This window comes from Macaca mulatta, chromosome 15 (genome assembly GCF_049350105.2).
Source record: "Macaca mulatta isolate MMU2019108-1 chromosome 15, T2T-MMU8v2.0, whole genome shotgun sequence".
Classification (NCBI taxonomy): Eukaryota; Metazoa; Chordata; class Mammalia; order Primates; family Cercopithecidae; genus Macaca; species Macaca mulatta.
The window spans coordinates 117,739,934-117,762,795 of record NC_133420.1 but is presented as its reverse complement, the minus strand read 5'-3'; the positions used below and the strand labels follow the sequence as shown (position 1 = coordinate 117,762,795).

The window sequence follows — 22,862 nt, the reverse complement described above, 5'->3', positions numbered from 1 at the left end:
GAAAAGTTGGTTCTTATTTACCAGAAGAGAGTTCACTTAGAAAGAAACATTTAGACATGTATTGATACGTCTACTGAGCAGCTCCCATCCTCAAGCAGCCTTGGGAATTCCAGACAAAGTTCCCTGGACCTTATTTAACTACAGAAAGGGAGAGGGATACTTGTGCAGTGGACTCTCATACAAGACAGCATGAAAGGACATAGCTATATTTTAGAGATAAAAGCAATCTGTAGAGAGGGAATTAATTTTGCTCTGGGAGCTGGGGAAGGAAGGTTCATGGAGGAGTCCCCTTCTTTTTTTTTTTTTTTTTTTTTTTTTTTTGAGACGGAGTCTCGCACTGTGGCCCAGGCTGGAGTGCAGTGGCGCGATCTCGGCTCACTGCAAGCTCCGCCTCCCGGGTTCATGCCATTCTCCTGCCTCAGCCTCCTGAGTAGCTGGGACTACAGGCGCCCACCACCGTGCCCGGCTAATTTTTTGTATTTTTAGTAGAGACGGGGTTTCACTGTGGTCTCGATCTCCTGACCTCGTGATCCGCCCGCCTCGGCCTCCCAAAGTGCTGGGATTACAGGCGTGAGCCACCGCGCCCGGCCGAGGAGTCCCCTTCTAAACGGAAACTTTCTCCTATCAGGAACATACTGTGCACAGACATGGAATAGCTAAATGGGAGCACTCTTTTCACTTTCCAGGTGTGAACTGAAATATACCACATGCACACACACACGTATGTGTATAAATATATATGTATGTGGTATATGTGTACATGTGTATACATATTTCTATGTGTGGTATATATGTAAATGTACATATATAGGGAGTGAGAAATTGTTGGGTTTTTTAAATGCTATCTTTAAAATGGTATCTCTTTTAAATTGTTGAAGCTTTGTGATAAATTTAGGAGAAGTTAAACAATACTTAATTTATGGAGATATAGGCATATATGCCATTATTGGTCACGTTTATATCTACTTACTGAGAGAATAGACATAATTTTCCACAGTGGTTATAGCTATATGTAATAATAATAAAAAAAAGACTGTTGTCTTTCTATTAATTTCAGCATTTTTTCTTTCAGCGATGCTACAACAGAGGTGCTCTACCTTACCTTCAAATAATATGGCTGGAGACACCGGTGGGCTTTCTGGTAGACAATAGCTGTATCTGAGGTTCATAGGTGGCAGCTGCACAAGCAGCCCAGTGCAGCCTGCGGTGGTAGAGCATGACTTCCCTCATTCGAATCCTGGCTCTACCCTGTTCACACTGCCTGATCCTGTAGTTACTTTAAGCTTTAATTTTCTTCTCTATAAAATAAAGATCATGACTAGGCCTACCTCTTGGGATTGTTACAAGTCTTTAGTGGGATGATAAAGTCAGCCCAACATACCTGTGGGTTCTGCATCCAAGAATTAAACTGTCTGGGGATGGAAAATATTTGGAAAAAAATAACAGTACAACAACAGTAAATAATATAAATAAAATACCAATATAGTATAACAATTAATTATATTGCATTTACATTATATTGGGTATTATAAATAATCTAGAAATTATTTAAAACATACAGGAGGATATGCATAGGTTATACCCAAATTTATTTATTTTATATCAGGGACTGGAGCTTTAGCAGATTTTGGTATTTTGGAGGTGTGTGGAGGGTGGGGGAGTGAGGAAGTGGTCCTGGAACCAATCCCCCATGGATACTGAGGGATAATGGCATATACTAAACATATTGCACAATCCTTGGTACAGAGAAAGCAGTCTATAAATGTTATCTGTCATCATATACACAGTGTAATAAATACTTGGATACACAGTACACAACTTAGATAACATAATTATGATTTCCTTAGAATTGTTTCATTTTACTTTCCTAACCTGAAAGTACAATTAAATTACTAGAATATCATAGAGAAAGCAATTGACCAACACTTTCTTTTATGTGTATAGTATTGACTTTATTTCCAACTCTGCTGTGATTCAAGTCCTGCTAATTCAAGGGCAGGGGGATTGGTAAAGGCTGGGCAGAGGGCTCTTTCTCAATTGCTGCAGTTCATCAAGACAGATTTGATGTCAATGAGAACAGTATTCTGAGAGTCTTAGTATCCACAGTGCTTCTAGCTAATGAATCACAGGAGACAGTCTCCATAACTTACATTACTAACAGAGCATTCACGTGAATTCAGTGAAAACAAGTCATTATTGGATGTTTTGACTTGTAAAGCTCCTCCACTAACTCCTGAGTTCCTTGAAGTTAGCCATATTCATCACAGTCCTTCCCACAGTCCGTGGCAGCACATTGGGCTCTGCCTAGGACTTTTGCCATGAAGAAGGCATGAAACAAGCACAGCTCCCTAGAGTTGGGTGCAGGTCACATGATGTATGACTTGGTCAGCTTGAGTCAATGACACAGAGTTATGTGGCCTTTGCCTGCCCACGAACCTTCAATAGCGCTCTCTGACCAAGAAATAAAGCCCAAAATCTTTAATCTGTGTAGAAAAAGGATGATATTTTCAGTCTTTCTGCAAGGCAGTAGGTTAGGCTCTGAGAATACAAACACGAGTGACTTAGTCTTTGTGTCAGGGAGCAGTGCTTGTGCCAGAGGGCCCAGGAATGTTATCTATTAGAGATTGATGGGAAAGAACCCAGATCATCTGGGTTTTTCATCTCAGAAAAAAAAAATCATAAATGGTCACAACAGTGTGATATGGACTATTTCCTTAAGTATTTCCAAGGAAACTCAAATATTCAGTTAACCAACTTTCCATCCAACACGGAGGTAGAGAGTGAAAAGATAGACAACAGGGACTGGAAAGAGTGAGTAGGGGCAGGGGTAAGACGAAGAGAAGTGGATTAAAATATACAAACATAGAATAAGATAGAAGAAATAAATTCAATGTTTAATAGCAGAATAGGGCGTCTGCACTTAACAAAAATGTATTGTACTTGGGTGGTAGACACCCTAAACACCCTGACTTGATCACTATGCCTTACATACATGTAACAAAACTTTTCATGTACCCCTAAGAAATTAACAATTAACAAACAAAACAAAACAACCCAGAGGTTCTAACTAGTTTTATAATTCCAAGATATTTCCACTCACATTGTGAAGACTTTCTTGATCACCCTGCCTTCTCATAGTCTAGTTCTTTACCTATCAAATTTCTAGAACAATGGTCATCTGTGTGCCTTTACTGGCATAGGACACAGTAAAGTGGTAGGGTTCATTATGTTTTCTGTATAAATGCACCAGTTTCCAATCTTGATTCTAAGCTTGGTCAAGCCCTAGATTCTTCTCCTGTGATGAAACATGACTCAGTCCCAACATAAACACCTATAAACACCTTGCCACCTCACAGTCCCTTGTCAAGTGAGTACTTCATTCTTAGTAAGCCTTTTAGGATTTAAACCAGTCAATATGTGAAGTTTCCATGTTTCTTGGTTTCTGCAGTGGTGATAATGTTTGGTTAGCAATATCCCAGTGTACTTTATTGCTCTACAAGAAATTCCCTCAGGCCTGTAGAAGAACATCCTTATGCTGTATGTCAGACAAGAGTTATTTTAGTTACCTGAACTGAGATACCACTGTCTGCTGAGTAAACATTCTGTTCAGGGGTTAATGTGTTCTCTTTGAACCGTTGGTCCAAGAGTTTGGAAGATGGATAACTAGACTATCAGAAGGTAGGGTGATCAAGAAAGTCTTTGTGATGTGGGTGGCAATATTTTGAAATCATAGAATTAAATTAAACCTTTGGATTTGGGGAGGGTTTTGGGAGTTTTTTATTTGTGCAAATATATGGGGTACAGGAAATTTTTGTTACATTTATATACTGGGTGAGAGTCTCTCCAGTTTATGTTTTATGTTGTATGTGAAGCTACTGCAACAAGGAGAAAGAAGGAAATAATGAATTTGAGTAGAAAATAATAACAAAGAAAATGGATGTACAAATAGCACATTTACGAATAAACAAGTATATTATGAAGAGACTTGAGAATACCAAATGTCAGTTATTGGAAAAGGAAAATAAAATTGACAAACCTCAGGTATGACAGAACAAAAGTAATGGTCTAAAAAATAGATTGAACCTTCAGTCTTTGCAAAAATGGAAGATCAGGAACAAGATCTCAGTATCAACCTGAAGCAAACAAAACAGAAAAAAATATGTGAAATAATGGTTTTCAATACATTGGACATCAGCAATGAAACACAATGATCTATGAGAGAAAAGGAAATAAATCAGGTTAGGCAGGATTGTTTCACAGTTCTGCTTTCCAAGAGATTCCAGGCCATGTCTGGGGTTGGAGATCATAGTAGGGTCACCAAGTTGAGAGGTCAAAGCCAAAAATATGAATATATAAAAGTGGCTGGAGTTTACTGGGAAGCATACTAGAGAGGGCAGTTGCACACAGAGAGAACTCAAGAGAGCTGTAGAGATTTCCCTTTATTTATTCAACAGAGCAGTAATCAGAGCATGTTTGTGAAGAAATTACTCAAAGTTGGGGAAATAACTTCCCTAAAGACTTGGAAGGAGCAGTGTCTGGAACTCACATAAGGCAGATAATGGTGTCTGTACTCATCATCAAACTAAAAAAATGTAATTCACCTAGTATTGGGTAGAATATTTAGAAGGGATTTATCTCAGTAGTTTGAATAATTAGCACTAGACTGAACACTGTTCTGGTCCTTTTTAACAAATCTTAAAATCCAGACCTAAAAGGATCAAACTGTCTCCAGATAACACAATTGTATCCCAGAAAAAAAGCTCAAGATATTCAAAAGAAAGCAGAAAGTATCCAGAGCTCAACAAGATAAAATACACAATGTCTAGCATCCAATAAAAATTATCAGGCATTTAAAGAAGCAGGAAAATATGAACCATCGTGAGAAGGAAAAAAAATCAAACAATCAAAAGATTAAACATTGCAAAAGGAAACGTTGGTGAGTTAAAGACATCACAAGATAAACTATCTGAAGTAAAACACAGAAGAAAAAATGACTCAAAACAAGAGAAAATAACAAAAGCAACAGAGCATCATTGATGTGTGGGACATCAAATGACCTAATATATCTGTAATTGAAGTTTTCAAAGGGGAAAGATGAGACAATAACTTTTTAAAGAAATAATGGCTAAAACTTTTTCAAGTAGATAAAAAACTATAAATTCACAGATTGAAGAATCTCGATGAACTTCAAGCAGAAGGAACATGAAGAAAACCACACCAAAGTATAATGTAGTAAAATTACTCAAAGTCTGTAAAAACAGAAAAACTTAAAGATTTTTCTTCCTCTGGAAATAATGCCAGCAAGAAGATAATGGAATAACATTCTTAAAATACTGGAAGAGAAAAAAAGTCAACATAGAATTTCATACCTAACAAAAAATATTTTCAAAAATAAAATAAGTTTTTTAAATATACAAAAGCTGAAAAAATTCATCACCAGCACCTGCAGGCAGAAAGAAAATGATATCAGATGGAAATATGGATCTACACAAAGAAATGAACAACACTAGAAATTATAACTATGTGGTTAGTATATATTTTTATTATTTATTATTAAGTTTAAATAAAATATTGTTTAAACAAAAATATTACAAAATCGTGTCTAGTTTATAATATGTAGAAGCAAAATGGATGACAAGAATAGCACAATTACTGGAGGAAAATGAAAGTATACTACAATAAAGTTTTTATACTATGTGTAAAATAATACAATATGACTAGAACATAGACTGTGATAAGTTGAAGATGTTTACTATAAACCCTAAAGCAACCACTAAATTAGCAAAATAAAGTTATAGCTAATAAGCAAACAAAGAAGATGAAATAGAATTTTAAAACAGTCAATACAAAAGAAGGTAAAAAATGTTTTTTTTGAAACGAAGAACAAGTGGGACAATTATTCAATACCAAAGTGGTAGATTTGAACTTAATACATATTAATAATCACAGTAAATGTAAATGATCTAAATACATTAATTAAAAAGCAAAGGTCATCAGATTGGATAAAAAAGATCCAAATAAATGCTGCGTACAAGATATAGTAACATAATATAATATAAATCATATAGGTAATGTCAATATAAAGATACACTGGTTAAAAGAAGGAGGATGGAAAAAGATATAGCAAGCTAACACTAACTGAAAGTGGAAAGAGATAATTTCAGCTAGAAATTTCTAACTGAAAGTAAAAGTAGACAAATCCATGATTATAACTGGAAATATTGACACCTTTCTCTAATTGATAGAATGAGTAGAAAGAAAATCAGTAATAATATAAAAGACTTGAACAACACTGTCAACTAACTTGACCTAATTGACAGTTACAGAACATTCCACTAAACAATAGCAGAAACCACATTATTTTTAAGTGTGCCAGGAATGATTACCAAGATAGACCATACTCTGTGCCTTATAACAAGTCTCAATATACATAAAAGAATGCAAGTTATACAAAGTATTATCTCTGACCACAATGGAATTAAATTTAAAACAGGTAACAGAAAAATATCTGGGGGAAAAAAAGGATAGAAAGGGGGAACATAACTTCACATTCTGCTGAGATTTAAATAATAAGGGGTTATTAATACAACTTTAATCTGACTTGAAGATGTAAATGAAAAGTAGAAGTTTCTGGAAAAAATAAGCTGTATTACAAAAATAAAATAATGATTTAAAAAAATCAGTATTTTATCTTCCTCCAAAAGGTCTGGAATTAAGTACCTTTATGGTGAATTCTGCCAAGTATTTAAGGAACAATTAATTTCAATAATACATAAATTATTCCAGCTGGTGAAAAGAGGAAACTGTCTTCAACTCACTTTATAAGTATTATATAATCCTTGTACCAACCAGGCAAGGACAGTACAGGAAAGCAAAGGCATCAGCCAATCATACTAAATTCATTAGTGTTTATAAAAGATATCATGACCAAGTTAACTCAGAAATGTAAGGTTGGCTTACCACTCAAAAAAATCAAAGTAAAGGAAAGACTACAGTAACAAAAAGCAGATCCATGGTTTCCTGGGGCTGGAGAGAAGGTGTGTATTAACTGCAAAGGGCCCTGAGAAACTTTTTGTGGTGATAGAAAAGTTCTAAATCTGTTTATTGTGTTATTTGCATACATTTACCAAAACTTACTGGACTGTATACTCTAATAGGGCAAATTTTATTATATATAAATTATGCCTCAATAAACCTGATTTTTAAATATCAAAATAATAAATCTATATAATAAATTTTAATAATCATGTGATCATCTCAGTAGAAATGTAATGGAGAAAATTTGATAAAATTTAATATTGATTTATAATAAAATCTCAATAAACTAGAAATAAAGGCAAATTTCTTAACCTCATAAAGATTATCTACAGAAAACTTACAACAAACATACCCAATTATGAAAGGCTGATGCAAGAGCAAAGACCAAAAGCCAGAGTAGTGCAAATACTGGAAATCATAAAGCGTGCAGCAAGGCATAGAAAAAAATTACACCTGTAAAGATTGTGGAAAAGAAATAAAACTATCTTTATGATGAGTTATAATACAATTGCATAGAAAATCCAATAGAATAGGCCGGGCATGGTGGCTCACGCCTGTAATGCCAGCACTTCGGGAGGCCAGGGCAGTCGGATCACCTGAGGTCAGGAGTTTGAGACCAGCCTGGCCAACATGGTGAAACCCTGTCTGTACTAAAAATGCCAAAAATTAGCTGGGCATGGTGGTGGGCACCCGTAATCCCAGCTACTCAGGAGGCTGAGACAGGAGAATTGCTTGAACCAGGGAGCTGGAGGTTGCAGTGAGCTGAGATCATGCCACTGCACTCCAGCCTGGGCCACAAGAGCGAAACTCTGTCTCCAGAAAAAAAAAAGAAAATCAAATTGTATAATACATAAACTCTTAGAAATTCTAAGAGATTTTAACAGGTTTACTGAATACAAATCTACATTTAAAAAATCCATTAAAATTTTCTATGTGAAATAAAAATGTATATATATTTAAAAATATCATTTATAACAGCATCAAAAATATTAAATACCTAGACATGAATCTAAACAAAGGATACACAAGGCCTCTAAAAAGACAATATAAAATGTTATTGGAAGAAGCCATAAATTGGTGAAAAAATAGATCATATTCATAGATTGGAAGTTATGATACAAGAAAAAACTGCAAACCTGCCCAAACTGATTTAAGGATAAAAAGTTTTGCCTTTTATTTTTTCATACATGACAAGTTAATTGAAAAATATAGGTAGAAGCACAAATGAACAAGAATATCCAAAACACCTCCAGATTTAAAAATTTAAAAAAACAGGGTAGGAAGTGGGTATTTGCCTAATCAGATACCAAGAATTACTACAAAATTATATAATTAAGAGTATTATTTATATACTCTTATGTATCTAATGATACTGAGTATCATTAGAGAAAAAAATGCATATCAAATGCATATAATTTTCATATCATAAATCAAATGAAAAAATTTGATTTATGACAGAGCTAGCATTATAGTTCCATGAAAGAGGCTTTCAATGAAAGGCTTTTCAACAAATTGTGTTAAAACAATTGGTTCAATTTTTATGGAGAAAAGTTAAGTCAGACTGTCCTTCAGAATACGCACAGAACTCAATTCCAGGTATATTACAACCTAATTTTGAAAGGCAAAATTTTGATAATTTTAGAAGGCAATATAAGGAGAATATCAGCATAACTTTGGGATAGAAAATGATTACTTAAAATGCAAATTTTATAGACATACAGAAAAAATTGATATATTAGATTACATATATATATATTTTATACTTTAAGTTCTGGGGTACATGTACAGAACGTGCAGATTTGTTACATAGGTATACACGTGCCATGGTGGTTTGCTGCACCCATCAACCATGATCTACATTAGGTATCTCTTCTAATGCTATCCCTCCCCTAGCCCACCACCCTCCGACAGACCCCAGTGTGTGATGTTCCCCTCTCTGTGTCCATTTGTTTTCTTTGTTCAACTCCCATTCATGAGTGAGAACATGCGGTGTTTGGTTTTCTGTTCTTGTGGTAGTTTGTTGAGAATGATGTTTTCCAGCTTCGCCCGAGTCCCTGCAAAGGACACAAACTCATCCTTTTTTATGGCTGCTTAATATTCCATGGTGTATATGTGCCACATTTTCTTTATCCAGTCTATCATTGATGGACATTTGGGTTGGTTCTAAGTTTTTGCTATTGTGAACAATGCCACAATAAACATACGTGTGCATGTGTCTTTATAGTAGAATGATTTTTAATCCTTTGGGTATGTACCCAGTAATGGGATTGCTAGGTCAAATGATATTTCTAGTTCTAGATCCTTGAGGAATCACCACACTGTCTTCCACAATGGTTGACCTAATTTACACTCCCACCAACAGTGTAAAAGTGTTCCTATTTCTCCCCATCCTCTCCAGCATCTGTTGTTTCCTGACTTTTTAATGATTGCCATTCTAAGTGATGTGAGATGATATCTCATTGTGGTTTGATTTGCATTTCTCTAATGACCAGTGATGATGAGCTTTTTTTTTCATATGTCTGTTAGCTGCATATATTTCTTCTTTTGAGAAGTGTCTGTTCATATCCTTCGCCCAATTTTTGATGGGGTTGTTTGTATTTTTCTTGTAAATTTGTTTAAGTTGTTTGTAGATTCTGGATATTAGCCCTTTGTCAGGTGGATAGATTGCAAAAATTTTCTCCCATTCTGTAGGTTGCCTGTTCACTCTGATGATAGTTTCTTTGGCTGTACAGAAGCTCTTTAGTTTATAGATTACATATATTTTTAAAAGTCTGTCAATCAAAACATGACCACAAGAAAATGGCAACAGAAGTCAAAACTGGAAAAGGACATGCATCATACAGATTATTGACAGCACTCTTATATCCAGAATGTAAAACAAATTTACGTAAATTAGTAACAGGCAAAAACAGAGAAATGGGAAAAGATATAAGGAGCTATTTCACAGAAAAAGAAACATGAGTGGCTCATACACAGAAAGTGGCAGATTATATTCCTAAGGGAAACAAACACTAAAATCTAATGAGATATCATTTCTCACATCCCAGATTGGCAAACATTTAGAAAGTCAGACAGCAAGTGTTGGTGAGGTTATAGAGTTAGAGAAACCCTTATACAATGCAGGTGAGAATATACTTTGGTTCAACCACTTGGAAAATAGTTCAGATAGGGCATTCACATTGGGTATATAAATATGCACATCCTCTTTCACTCAGCAATTCCAGTAAGTATACTAGTGAATATTGTGTACATGTTCACCAGAGGTCATACTAAGAATGTTTCCATAGCTTTATTCAAAATAGCAGAAAACTAGAAACAGCAAAAATAACCATCAAACAATAGACGGAATGAACAGAGATAGTCTCATGTAATAGACTATCAAACAGCAATAAAAGCCAATGAACTTCAGCCATATACATCAAATGGATGAATCTCAAAAACATAAAGAACAAATTGCCCATAATTTTATTTATATTAGAGTCAAATCTGTGAAATGAAACAATTAATTTTCTTAAAAAGAAAGATTGGTACAGAATATAGGGGAGTGGCTGCCCCTGGCGATGGAAGAGGGAATGGGATGGAGAAGAGGTATCTAGGGCAGAAGTCTGCAAATGCTTTCTGTAAAGGGCCAGGCAGTATCTGTTTTTGGCTTTGTGGGCCATGCGGTCTCTGTTGGAACTACTCAATTTTACTGTTGTAACAAAAAAACAAGATAGATAATATGTAAATAAATGGCCATGGTTGAGTCAAAGTAAAGTTTTATTTACAAAAACAGGCCATGGGCTGGATGTGGCCTGAGGCCCATAAATCTGCCAACCCTTGATCCAACATATTAGTAATGAATTTATGGGTGTTCAATAATTATTATTTAAGGAGTATATACACACATTACACACATTCATGTGCATTCACTTTTGTGTGTGTGTGTGTGATAGAGCCTCCCTCTGTCATCCAGGCTAGAGTGCAGTGGTGCCATCTTGGCTCACTGCAAGCTCCGCCTCCCGGGTTCACGCCATTCTCCCGCCTCAGCCTCCCGAGTAGCTGGGACTACAGGCGCCCGCCACTACGCCCAGCTAATTTTTTTTTTTTTTTTTGTATTTTTTAGTAGAGACGGGGTTTCACCGTGTTAGCCAGGATGGTCTCAATCTCCTGACCTCGTGATCCACCCATCTCGGCCTCCCAAAGTGCTGGGATTACAGGCTTGAGCCACTGTGCCCGGCCATCCTAAATCTTAATAGCCATTCTTCCATTGAGTTTTTTAGTTCCACCTAAAAAACTTTGCTTCACCTCTGTAGATGGGACCTGTCTTCCTTCTGAGAAGGGATTGTCACCAGGTTGTCATCCCCACACCTGGGATACCTTTGCATAGGATCTGAAGCGGGATTATTTGGGCTCAATTTGTAGTTCTACCACATAGCAATGTGTTGCCTTGAACAAATTACTTAAATTCTTGGGGGTCTCAGTTTCTTCATCTATAAAATAAGGGTAATAATAGTATTTGTCTCAGGATTATAATGAGGGTTAAGTAAGTTAATACTTGTGTAGTGCTTACAACAGTGTCTGGTACACAGTAAGCTATATGTAGATTTTAGTTTTTGTCACTATTATCAACAAATTGATTAACTTTATTAATATACAATTTTAATATTATGTCTCATCACTCTAGAGATAGTCTCCCTTGGAAATGGAGAACTGTATGACAGGTTTTTTTCTTGTGTACTACTGCATTCTTAAAAATGCAAAGATATAACATAGAATAATTGATTTGAGCTTTGTTTTCATGAGTTTTACTTCTCTCTCTGCTCCCTTCATTTCATTTTTTTATTATTGTTCAGCACAAGTATGATAAAAATTGTCCACATCTGTTATTTATCTTTCCATCCTGAGGCAAGGCAAATGTGTATAGTTCCCCTCAGGATAACACGAACCATATGGAGCCTATGGAATTATATGTATTATCAGTTTATAAATTCAGACTTTGCCAAAGACGGTCCATAGCAGCCCAGAGTTCTTGGGTGCAAGAGTTTGCACTGGGATGTTTATATTCCGCAAACATATTGGTGTAAAACATGCTTGCAGCTGGTGCCTCCTCAGAGAGAGGGGGCTTGACGGTGCTTTGCTGCACATTAGGATCGCCTCAGACGCTTTAAAAAATATCAGTACTCAGGCCATACTCCATACCAATTAAAATAGAATCTGTTGGGTAGAATCTGTGGCATCAGTATTTTTGGTTTTCCAAACTCTCCAGGTGATTCCATTGTGCAGACAAGCTTGAGAACGACCAAGAGCTTTAGAAAAGAAGATTTTGCATCTTTTTGGCCTCTATAGGAAAATGCCTAGGAATGCAAACACACCCTCATTTGGAACCATTTTTTTGTCATCCCAATTATACGATGCGCATGTCTGGGTAGAAATTTCATCCTGTTCAAATCCGAATTAGCATCCCTGAAGTACTATACCTCAAGAATATCCTTCTTAAAAACAGCAAGCACTGATTTGACTAGACTAAATATGGTTTAATCTAGCACTATTGAGAGGGAGAAAGAAAAGAGAGAGAGAGTAAAGAAACGCAATCCATCCATCCATCCAATTTTCAAGTCAATTGCTATTCATTCAACAAATTACATCTGTATCTGTTACCTGTAATCACATGCAGTTGGTCCTCAAACAAAGACCAGAAGGTGACAACCAAGGTAAGCTCCATACATTAGCTGGCTCCAATTCAGTATCCTGGAAAGAGTCATGCAGAATTGCAGGTCACTTTTCAGAGGACGGTCCACTGGATGCCACTCTTACGACAATTTGCTTTGCTTTCCTATGAGCATTTTCACCCTCATGAAAATCTCTGGGTCTTGCAATTCCTTATGATGGTCTCAGTGCCTAATCCTTTCCCAAGGTTTCCTCTTGTTGCAGAGAAACAATGAGGCATTTAAGTTACTAGCAAGAGCTGTGTTGCCATCAAGAATTGGATTCCGCATCTTGTTTTCTTAAATACTAAATAGAAGTAATATTTCAGCCGGGTGTGGTGGCTTATGCCTGTAATCCCAGCACTTTGGGAGGCCGAGGCAGGCGCATCACCTGAGGTCAGGAGTTCGAGACCAGCCTGGCCAACATGGTGAAACTCTATCTCTACCAAAAATACAAAAATTAGCTGAGCATGGTGGCAAGCGCCTGTAATCCCCGCTACTGGGGAGGCTGAGGCAGGAGTATCGCTTGAACCCAGGAGGCAGAGCTTGCAGTGAGCTGAGATCGTGTCACTGCACTCTAGCCTGGGTGACAAAAGCGAAACTCCATCTCAAAAAAAAAAAAAATAGAAAAAATATTTCAAACAATAATTTTCCTTAGTATGTTAAGTTGCTTTGCTGTGTAGAACCTGCTCCTGATTTCTTTAAGTAAACGATTTTAGTGATTACAGATTATCTGTAAAATGAGGAATTATTTAATAACATAATCTCCAAGGCTGTTTCTAGTCCATAAATCTAAAATGATCTGAATGTGAGCATTTAGAATTTGAGCATTTGAGCATTTAGACGTGGTAGTGTAGTCAAAAGACAGACAAAAGTTCAAGTACCAATTTCACTACATATTTTGGACAAGTTACTTATTTTTTCTCGGCCTCAATTCCTACACCTCTCAAAACGGAGCCAATTATGGTATTTGCCTCCTACGTCTGGAGAGTCAGGTAGCAAAGCATGGGTTCTAGAGTCAGGCTGCATGGCCTGAACCACAGTCCAAGCAGACTTGGCTATGTCACTTTGAACAAGGTATGTAACACCCTTCTACTTCATTTCCTTCACCTGTAAAATTGGAATATGACAAGGAATATTTCATCAGGTAATCGTAAAATTATGTAAGTTAATGGATATTAAATTTAGCACAAAACCTGTGTTAAATAACCAACATTTAAAAATAACTATCGCTATCATCACCATGTCATCAGTGTAAAACAAGATTGCACAGATAAAGTACAGATGCTAGAGACGTGCACACTGTCATCCTCCTTGTCTTCCTCTCCCCTTATTTCCGTAAGATTCTCCAGCTGCAACATCTTCCTAACATCTGAGATTAAACCTGTGGGATCCCTGAGGATATGGAAAATTGGCTCACTTTTCACCTCTAATGCTATTCCCTGTACTCAATAAACACTCAGGGAATGAATAAATGAATGAATAAAAATGTTTGCGAATTAAGTGAGAGATGTGATAAATTGGGAAGTGATGATGAAGTGATTATACAGAGGGAAGAGGGGAAAAATTAATGGATAATAACAAAACTTCTTAAGCATGTGAGAAATAAATTAAACTTCCCCATCTATGAATATGCGTAATAGAGTCAAAAGTTATATGTAGCATTAAGCCCATCCTCAAACTTCACCAGCAGTGTGGCTATCAGGGGACTTTCTGTGGGAGATCAAAGCTGCCTTCCATGATGCCAACATGGAAGCTTAAATGTTCACCTTATATATTTGTGACTAAATAATACACATCTAGATAGAGGAAAACTAAGAAAGTCACTATGGGTTCTAAGTGACAAGTGTGGAAAGCACACATCTATCCTTCACTTTCAGATCCCCTTTGAACTGCCACACCAGAACAAAAACAAACAAGAAATACCTGTGCAAGGGGCTATTTAAGAATGTCATATGTATATTAAAAATCTTGAGGAATTTCTGTGAGACGTCTGAAAACGGGGCAGATTGAGGAAAAACTCTGCCAATCACAATTCACTGCATGAGAAGGTGCCATTTTCTCGGCAGAATCTCACCAATTTCTAAGCGCCAGAGCTAAGGTCAGTCCATAACACAGCATTTGTAGGAAAAGTTTGATCCTAGCAGGCACTGAAGGTCACTTGGAGTGAGGATCCCATGGACACACTCACTCCCACTTATCCTGATGTTTGAAAGTAGGATCAGACAATAACCAGGGAATATGAAGAGGCAGTTAAGCCAGGGGGAGATGGGAGTCTCAGAACCAGCTGAGAAACCAGTGACAAACAGGAAGAAGGAACTCTTTGGAACCCAGGTGACACTGCCTCTAGCTCTGACTCCTTCCTTATTTCTTTCTATTTTCTAAAATTTTGTGTTAGTGAAATAAAATTGCAGAAAATCTAATCTTTCCCTTCTCTCTTTACCTACACCCCTCAATGCCTTAAAAATATTTCTTAGTTTTCCAAAAAGGTAAAATACAAAATTTTCTTTCTGCAGGAATGAGCAAATGGACACAAAGTGCCAGGCACAGAAATTAAAAATGTCTTCTAAAGGTTTTAAGGAATCAGAAACAATATCCTCTCAAGAAACAGAATTATTATGTGAAATATACCTGGAAATAAACTTAAGAAAGTCTGGAATTAATATTCTTGATAGGATTTAGAAAACTATTAAATAAGCAGTCAGACGAGAGGGAAATGCAACTTGAGATAAGAATATAATTGTGTAATTTGAAACCCTAGTAATGGCAGGGAGAGGCTGAGAACATACTGCAGCAAAAAGAAACAGTGATGCCCAAGTTAACTTTCAGAAAAAGAAAAATACATGTTATATTTGCTTTTACTGGCATGAAAAAAAACTGTGGAAGGTACACAAAATACAATAAAGATAATTAAACATTGTTGGTAGTAACAGTGGTAATGGGCAGATGGGAGTGGAATGGGAGAGAAACTTCCGCCCAAAAAAGAAGCTGGTGTAAAAGAACCTTATATGTCTGATCTCTGCTATAAGTTTACTATTTTAAATGACTGATGTTAGTGGGATCATAGAATATTTGTTCTTCGGTGTCTGGCTTATTTTGTTTAACATAATGTCTCTCAGCTTCATCCATGTTGTGACAAATGACAGGATTTCCTTCTTTTTTAGCATTAAATCACTCCCCCCACCTTTTTAAGGCTGAATAATATTCCACTGTATGTATGTATCACATTTTCTTTGTCCATTTAACTGTTTCATGGACATTTAAGTTGTTTCTGTGTCTTTGCTATTGTAAATAATGCCATAATGAATGTGAGTGTGTAGATAGCTCTTTGAGAATTCGGTTTCTGTTTTGCAGAGTATTTACCAAGAAGTGGGATTGCTGGATCATCTGGTAATTCTTTTTTTAAGTTTTGGAGGAACTGCTATACTGTTTTCCGTAGTGGCTATACCAATTTATATTTCCAGAAAAAGGTGTATAAGGGTTGCCTTTTCCCTGCATCCTACTCAACACTTATTTTCTATTGTTTTGTAATAGCCATCCTAAAAGGTGTGAAGTATTACTTCATTGTAGTTTTAATTTGCATTTCTCTTATAATTAATGATATTGAGTACTTTTTCATATACCTGTTTATGATTATTTATGTTTTTTTAAGAAGTGTCTATTCAGGTCCTCTGCCCATTTTAAAAGTCCGATTGTTTTTCTGCCGTTGAGTTGTAGAACAAACTCGTATATTTCAGATATTAACTTTTAATCAGATGTATGATTTGCAAACATTTTCTCCTGTTCCATAGGTTGCCTCTTCGTTTTGTTGTTTCCTTTGCTGTGCAGCAGCTTTTTAGGTTGATGTAGTCCCATTTGTTTATTTTTGCTTTTGTTGCCTGTGCTTTTGGTGTCATATCCAGGAAATTATTACTAAGGTCAATATGAAGAATCTAGAAATTTGTATTTATTTAACTTTTGAACAAAGTTAATGTGTTACATATTCAAAAAATAAAAAATCATGAAAATTTCTATTTCAAAACATGTTATTTAAAAGGTAATGCCAGAAGAAAAGATAATACTTTAAAGTGACTTCTAGAATAAATACAAGTAATATATGAGATACTGCCATTTTTTTCAAAAGCTTATAGCTCTCGACTTGTGAAACTGTGCATATGTATTTTTATATCAAAAAGACAAAATTAAAAACCTTCTCCAAGAAATTAAAAGAAAAAAGATTACAGATTTAGTGAGAACAAGAGCTATAGATATTACCAGAAGGAGAAAACAAAACAGAGAGTGAGAAGGTAATCTTTTGATTAATAGATATAATAGAAAAAAAAAGTGTATTGAACTTTTTTCAAGCAGGGGTGTCCAATCTTTTGGCTTCCCTGGGCCATACTGGAAGAAGAATGGTCTTGGGCCATACATAAAATACACTAATACTGATGATGGCTGATGAAGTTTTTACAAAATGCCAAAAAATCATTTGTGATGGGCAACATTCGAAGCTGTCCTGTGGGCCGCAGGTTGGACAAACTTGAACTAAAGCACTTGTGTTGTTAAAGCAAATAGGCTCACTGGATATGAGGCAAAATAAATAAACAAAGACAGACATGGAGACAAATCCTTTGGAAACATTTATATTTTTGAGAGGATATGGCAAAATATTTCATACTGGCAAAAGATTCTCCTCTACAATACTAAATCATAGCTACTGCTTTTTCCTGTTTCCATCTTCAGCACCAGCAATATCTTTTTTTTTTTTCTTTTCTTTTCTTTTCTTTTTTTTTTTTTTTGAGACGGAGTCTTGCTCTGTCTCCCAGGCTGGAGTTTAGTGCCATGCTCTCAGCTCACTGCAACCTCCACCTCCTGGGTTCAAGCAATTCTCCTGCCTCAGCCTCCCAAGTTGCTGGGACTAAAGGCATGTGCCACTATGCCCGGCTAATTTTTTTGTATTTTTAGTAGAGACTGGGTTTCACCACGTTGGTCAGGCTGGTCTCGAACTCCTGACCTCAAATGATCTGCCCACCTCAGCCTCCCAAAGTGCTGGGATTACAGACTTGAGCCACCACACCCGGCCAGCACCAGCAATATCTTAATGGTCAGCATTTATCGTTTCTAAGATCCAGGCACTGTGCTTAGGGTTTGCGTGTGCTTTTTCCTTGAATATTCAGGACAATGCCATGAAATGGGAATTTAAGTATCAGACATGCTAAATAACTTACTCAAGGGCACAAAGCCAAGAGCTGAACTGATACATTCTGAGTAGATGATCAATGGTCCTTATCACTGAACTCTATAGGAATGAAAAAATAAGATTGCAGTTTACAACCCCAACTGCACATTAGAATCTCCTAGAAAGCTTTTTAAAATCCTGCTTCATTAATGGTGAGTCTGGCTTAACTTGTCTGAGGAAAGAGTGTGGATATTAGATTTATCTAATAACATTTAGATTCTAGTGTGAAGCCAAATTTGATAGCCATTACATCAGAGCAAAACCTAGGGAGTTTTGAGCATAAAAAATGTCCTCTAAGCAGGACTAAAGCGAGGTGAATGAGGTTCTGAGTTGCAAAATTTTAGTGAACACCCAAAGAGTAAAATTTTAAATTGGGGAGATCTGATGTTGCACTTGTATGACTCACTTCACTCTAATCTTGCCTTGTCAAACTCTATTTCAAATTTTTACATGTTGTCCATCATAGATTTTTGCATAATTTTTATTTTTAAAAATACTTCATTAAAGTATTCTGTCTCTTGATATTTTAGGTTTTGTTTGTTTGATTTTGGTTTTCTGACATGAAGAACAGGGAAAAGTACATCCACTCCATCTTTCTGGGTGTCCTAAGAGTTTTATATCTAATAAAACAGTCAAGTGAAAGCAACTGAAAGTCATCCTCAGAAATTAAAGTCTTCAAATAGAGTTTCACATATATACTCTTCTTTCAAACATTGCTCAAAGGGCCAGGCGTGGTGACTCACACCTGTAATCTAATCTCAGCACTTTGGGAGTCCAACATGAGCGGATCACTTGAGGTAAGGAGTTCGAGACTAGCCTGGCCAACATGGTGAAACCTTGTCTACTAAAAATACAAAAATTTGCCAGGTATGGTGGTGCGTGCCTATAATCCCAGCTACTTGGGAGACTGAGGCAGGAGAATCGGTTGAACCTGGGAGGCAGAAGTTTCAGTGAGCCAAGATCATGCCATTGTACTCCAGTCTGGGTGTCAGAGTGAGACTCTGTCTCAAAGAAACAAAACAAAACAGAAAAACGAAAAAAATTGTTCAAAGAAATCCTATAACATATTCAAGAATGAGGAAGGCATAGTATTTTCATCAAAGATGAACAATGAAATAAGAAAACTACAAATAAGTCTAAATAATTATTGTTAATGTGAATATTAAGCATAATGCAAATATCAACAATAAGTCTTAAAATAGAAGACATATACTATAAAAATTAATGTGTATCTAAAATTCTAATATATAAAAAACTGGAAAGAAATGTAGAAAGCGCAGAAATAAAATTATAGTAAATGTATTACCTTTCAGAGAGGAAATGAAGTGATTCTACTTTGTTCTTTACAATTTGTTTTTTTCAAGTGAAACTCACATAATGTAAAATTAACCATCTTACAGTGACCAATTCAGTGGCATTTAGTACATTCACAATATTGTGCAACCACCACTTCTATCTAATTCTAAAACATGTCATCACCCCAAAAGGAAACCCTACACCATTAAGCAATTGTCCTATTCTCCTTTCTCCCAGCCCTTGGTAACCATCAATCTGAATTCTATTTCTGTGGATTTACTTGTTCTGGACATTTCATGTAAATGGAATTATGCCATACTTTTGTGTCTGGCTTCCTTTACTTAGCAGAATGTTTTCAAGGTTTGTCATATTGTAGCACACATCAGTATAACATTATTTTTATGATTGAATAATATTCCATCGTATGCATAACCACATTTTATTTATTCATCCATTCATTGATGGACAATTGGGCTGTTTTTACCCTTTGAGTTTTGTTAATAGTACTGCTATGAGTCTCCATTTTCACATTCTTAGAATAAAACATAGGGATCTTGGATTTAACAATGATTCTTAGATATGACACCAAAAGCGCAAGCAAAAAAAGAAGATGAATAAAGGGACTTAATAAAAAACAAAAACCTCTGTTCATCAAAGGACATTGTCAAGAAAGTGAAAAGACAACCTACAGAATGGGAGAAAATATTTGCAAATTATGATCTGATAAGGGTCTAGTATCCAAAATATATACAGAACTCTTACAACTCAACAGCAAAAACAAAACAAAACAAAAAACCAGTTTTTAAAATGGCAAATGACTTGAAGAGACACTTCTTCAAATAAGCTATACAAGCAGCCAACAAGCACTTGAAAAGATGCTCAACATCAGTAGTCATTAAGGAAATACAAATCAAAACCACAATGAGGTACCCCTTCACACTCTCTAGGATAGCTATTAACAAAAAGGGAAAATAACAAGTGTTGATGAAGATGTGGAGAAACTAAAATCCTCATATATTGCTGGTTGGAATGCAGAATGGTTCAGGCACTTTGGAACAGTTTGGCGTTCCTCAAAAAAGTAAACGTATTAAGTTTGTGTCCTAGCAACATCCCCTTTCAAGGTACCAGTTTCTGTATTAGGTATGACAAGCTAAGTTACGATGAGAAAAGGTTGTTGTGCTAATACAGATGAAACAGCATGGTGTCTTAGACTAGAGTTTTAGCAATAGAAATGACAGGAAACGGTCAAATTCCAGATGGAACTTAGACATAGAATCAATAGGACAGACTGATACATGGGATATGGGGGGACTGGGAAAATTGGTAAATACTTTCCAGGCTTTTGGTCTGCATAACTGGGTGAGTTGGTGGGGGGTAGTGAGGGACACATTTTCTGAAATAGGAACATTTGACATTTGACCTTAATGAAATATAAAAGACGTAAAGTACCCAACCAAGCAAGTATTTCTGGGAAGAATATAGGAAAAAGAAAAAAGAGTAAGTGCAGAGACTTGAGGAATGAAATTAGCTTGGCTAATTTGTGGAACAAAAAGAAGATTAATGTGGCTATGCTGAGAGTTGGGAGTTTTCTTGCCACTGAAAAAAGGTCACTTCAGTTTGCCCTCATTAAAATAAGAATTACTTATCGTTTTAATTAAGTACAGTACTAATTACTGTACTTGGTATACCCAAAACAGCATGAGATATTATCAGCTTTAAAACTTGCTGAAGTTGATTTGTAATTAAAAACAAAACATACCTTTAGTTATGAGGTAGATGATTTTAAATTATTTTCTGAAAAGCCCAACTGTTCTAAATCATTTTGTGTACATTTTTCATGTCTTCAAACAAGGCAGGCAAACACTGTTTTTAAAAAACAAGTATACATTTCAAAAAAATTGGTATACACTTTCAAAAAGTTCAAAGAAGTATTAAATTCAAGGCCTTATTTACTAGAAACAGAATCTTCACAAAGTAATATGATTCAAGTAATTAAAGATTGATAATATTAATATTTAATATTTGAATAATTCAAAAGTCAGCAAAATCTTATTTTACCTCTTATATTTCAATGTTGTCCAGGCCTTAGCTTGGTTAAAATACTTAGTTGTTAGAACTCTATAGCAAAACCCGATAACGCAAGTGGAGTGCTAAAAGTTAGACTACTGAGCCTAAGGCCACAAAACAAGGCAGAGGCTGGATGAGGAGGGTCTCACAGACCAAATCAGGTTGTGGGGGATCTGGTTGGCATGAATTACAGCCACCAAATCTTCACATCACATGTTCTGCTGTGTTAGTTTAGACACTGCCTAAGTAGGTTGCTACCATATTGAATTATTTTTGGCACGAACACCCACTTTCATATGCTAAATAAATATGTTCAAACTTCTCTCCTTCTCTTTGAATATAATGTTTCCTTGGTCTAATGTAGACAATCACAATATTTTGTATTCATAGAAAACTTTTTATGCATGAGATTTCAAGTATGTACTTTGGCAAAATAAACAGCTCTACTAATTTTCCCAGGTTCCTGATGTCCCAGTTGCATTGGAACTTGCAGTTTTCCTGGCAGGGGCAGGGAGAGGGGCCACTGGGCCAATTCAGATACCATTCTGCCTCTAGCCTCCCCACATCTTCATATTAGATAATATGCTAAAGAACTGCACATCATACATTTTCTTCTGAGAAGTTTTTCTCCAGGAAGTTGAGCTTCCACGGAGGGTCATCTCATTTAAAGACCTTCCTTACTCTTCCTCCTACTTCCCCCATGCCTAACTTCCACTCCCTGCCCTGGTATCCCCAGCAAAATTAACTCCTTCCTCCTTTACAAGCTCCACTTTACTCTGCTGGAATCTCTACCATGGCTTGGTTGTCAGGATTATGAGCTTTGCAGTTAGAAAGACCTAGATGTGAATTCTAGCTACTCCATTAACTAGCTGTGTGCATTTGGGTCTCGGAGGCTCACCTCTAATGCAGGCATGACAATTGGACTGACCACAAAGAATTGTTATAAATATCATAAGAGACGGTATTTACGAAGCACTTAGGATGGTACCTGGGGCGGGGGAGGTGCTTGATCACTGGTAGTCATTAACAGTAGTAATCCCAGTAGTGTTTCGTCATTGTTATCACTATTTTGGCAATTACAATAGCTTTTTGTGTATACAGTTGCCCCCTCCCCCCACTCCCATTCGTGGGTTCCACATATGTAGATTCAATAAACCTCGGATAAAAAATATTTGGAAAAAAATTTCATCTGTGTTAAAAATGTACAGACTTTTTCTTGTTATTGTCCCTTAAACAATACAGTATAACAACTATTTACATAGCATTTACATTGTGTTAGATGACTTAGAGTATAAGGGAGGATGTGCATAAGTTATATGCAAATACTACGCCATTTAATATAAAGGACTTGAGAATCCACAGATTTTAGTACCCACAGGAGGTCCTGACATCAATCCCCAGTGGACACTGAGGGACGATTGGACTTGTTCACATATCTTTCTCTTCTGAGTTGTGGCATACCTTTCTCTACTGAGTTGTTGCTAAGCCCTGTAATGACAGGGCACTAACTTATTTGACCTTGTTTTCCCAGCACCTAATTGAGGACCGAGTGAACT

At 36.2% G+C, this 22,862-nt stretch overlaps 1 long non-coding RNA gene across 1 annotated transcript; it reads right to left on the bottom strand.

Annotated features, from left to right (window-relative positions):
- Positions 1-8,523: 8,523 nt before the first annotated feature.
- Positions 8,524-21,104, bottom strand: LOC106993822 (uncharacterized). The gene is made up of 3 exons (XR_003723352.2): positions 20,999-21,104; positions 12,679-12,768; positions 8,524-9,092 (listed from the first exon to the last, which is right to left on the bottom strand). It is a non-coding gene; the product is annotated as an uncharacterized LOC106993822 (long non-coding RNA).
- Between the last annotated feature and the right edge of the window lie 1,758 nt (positions 21,105-22,862).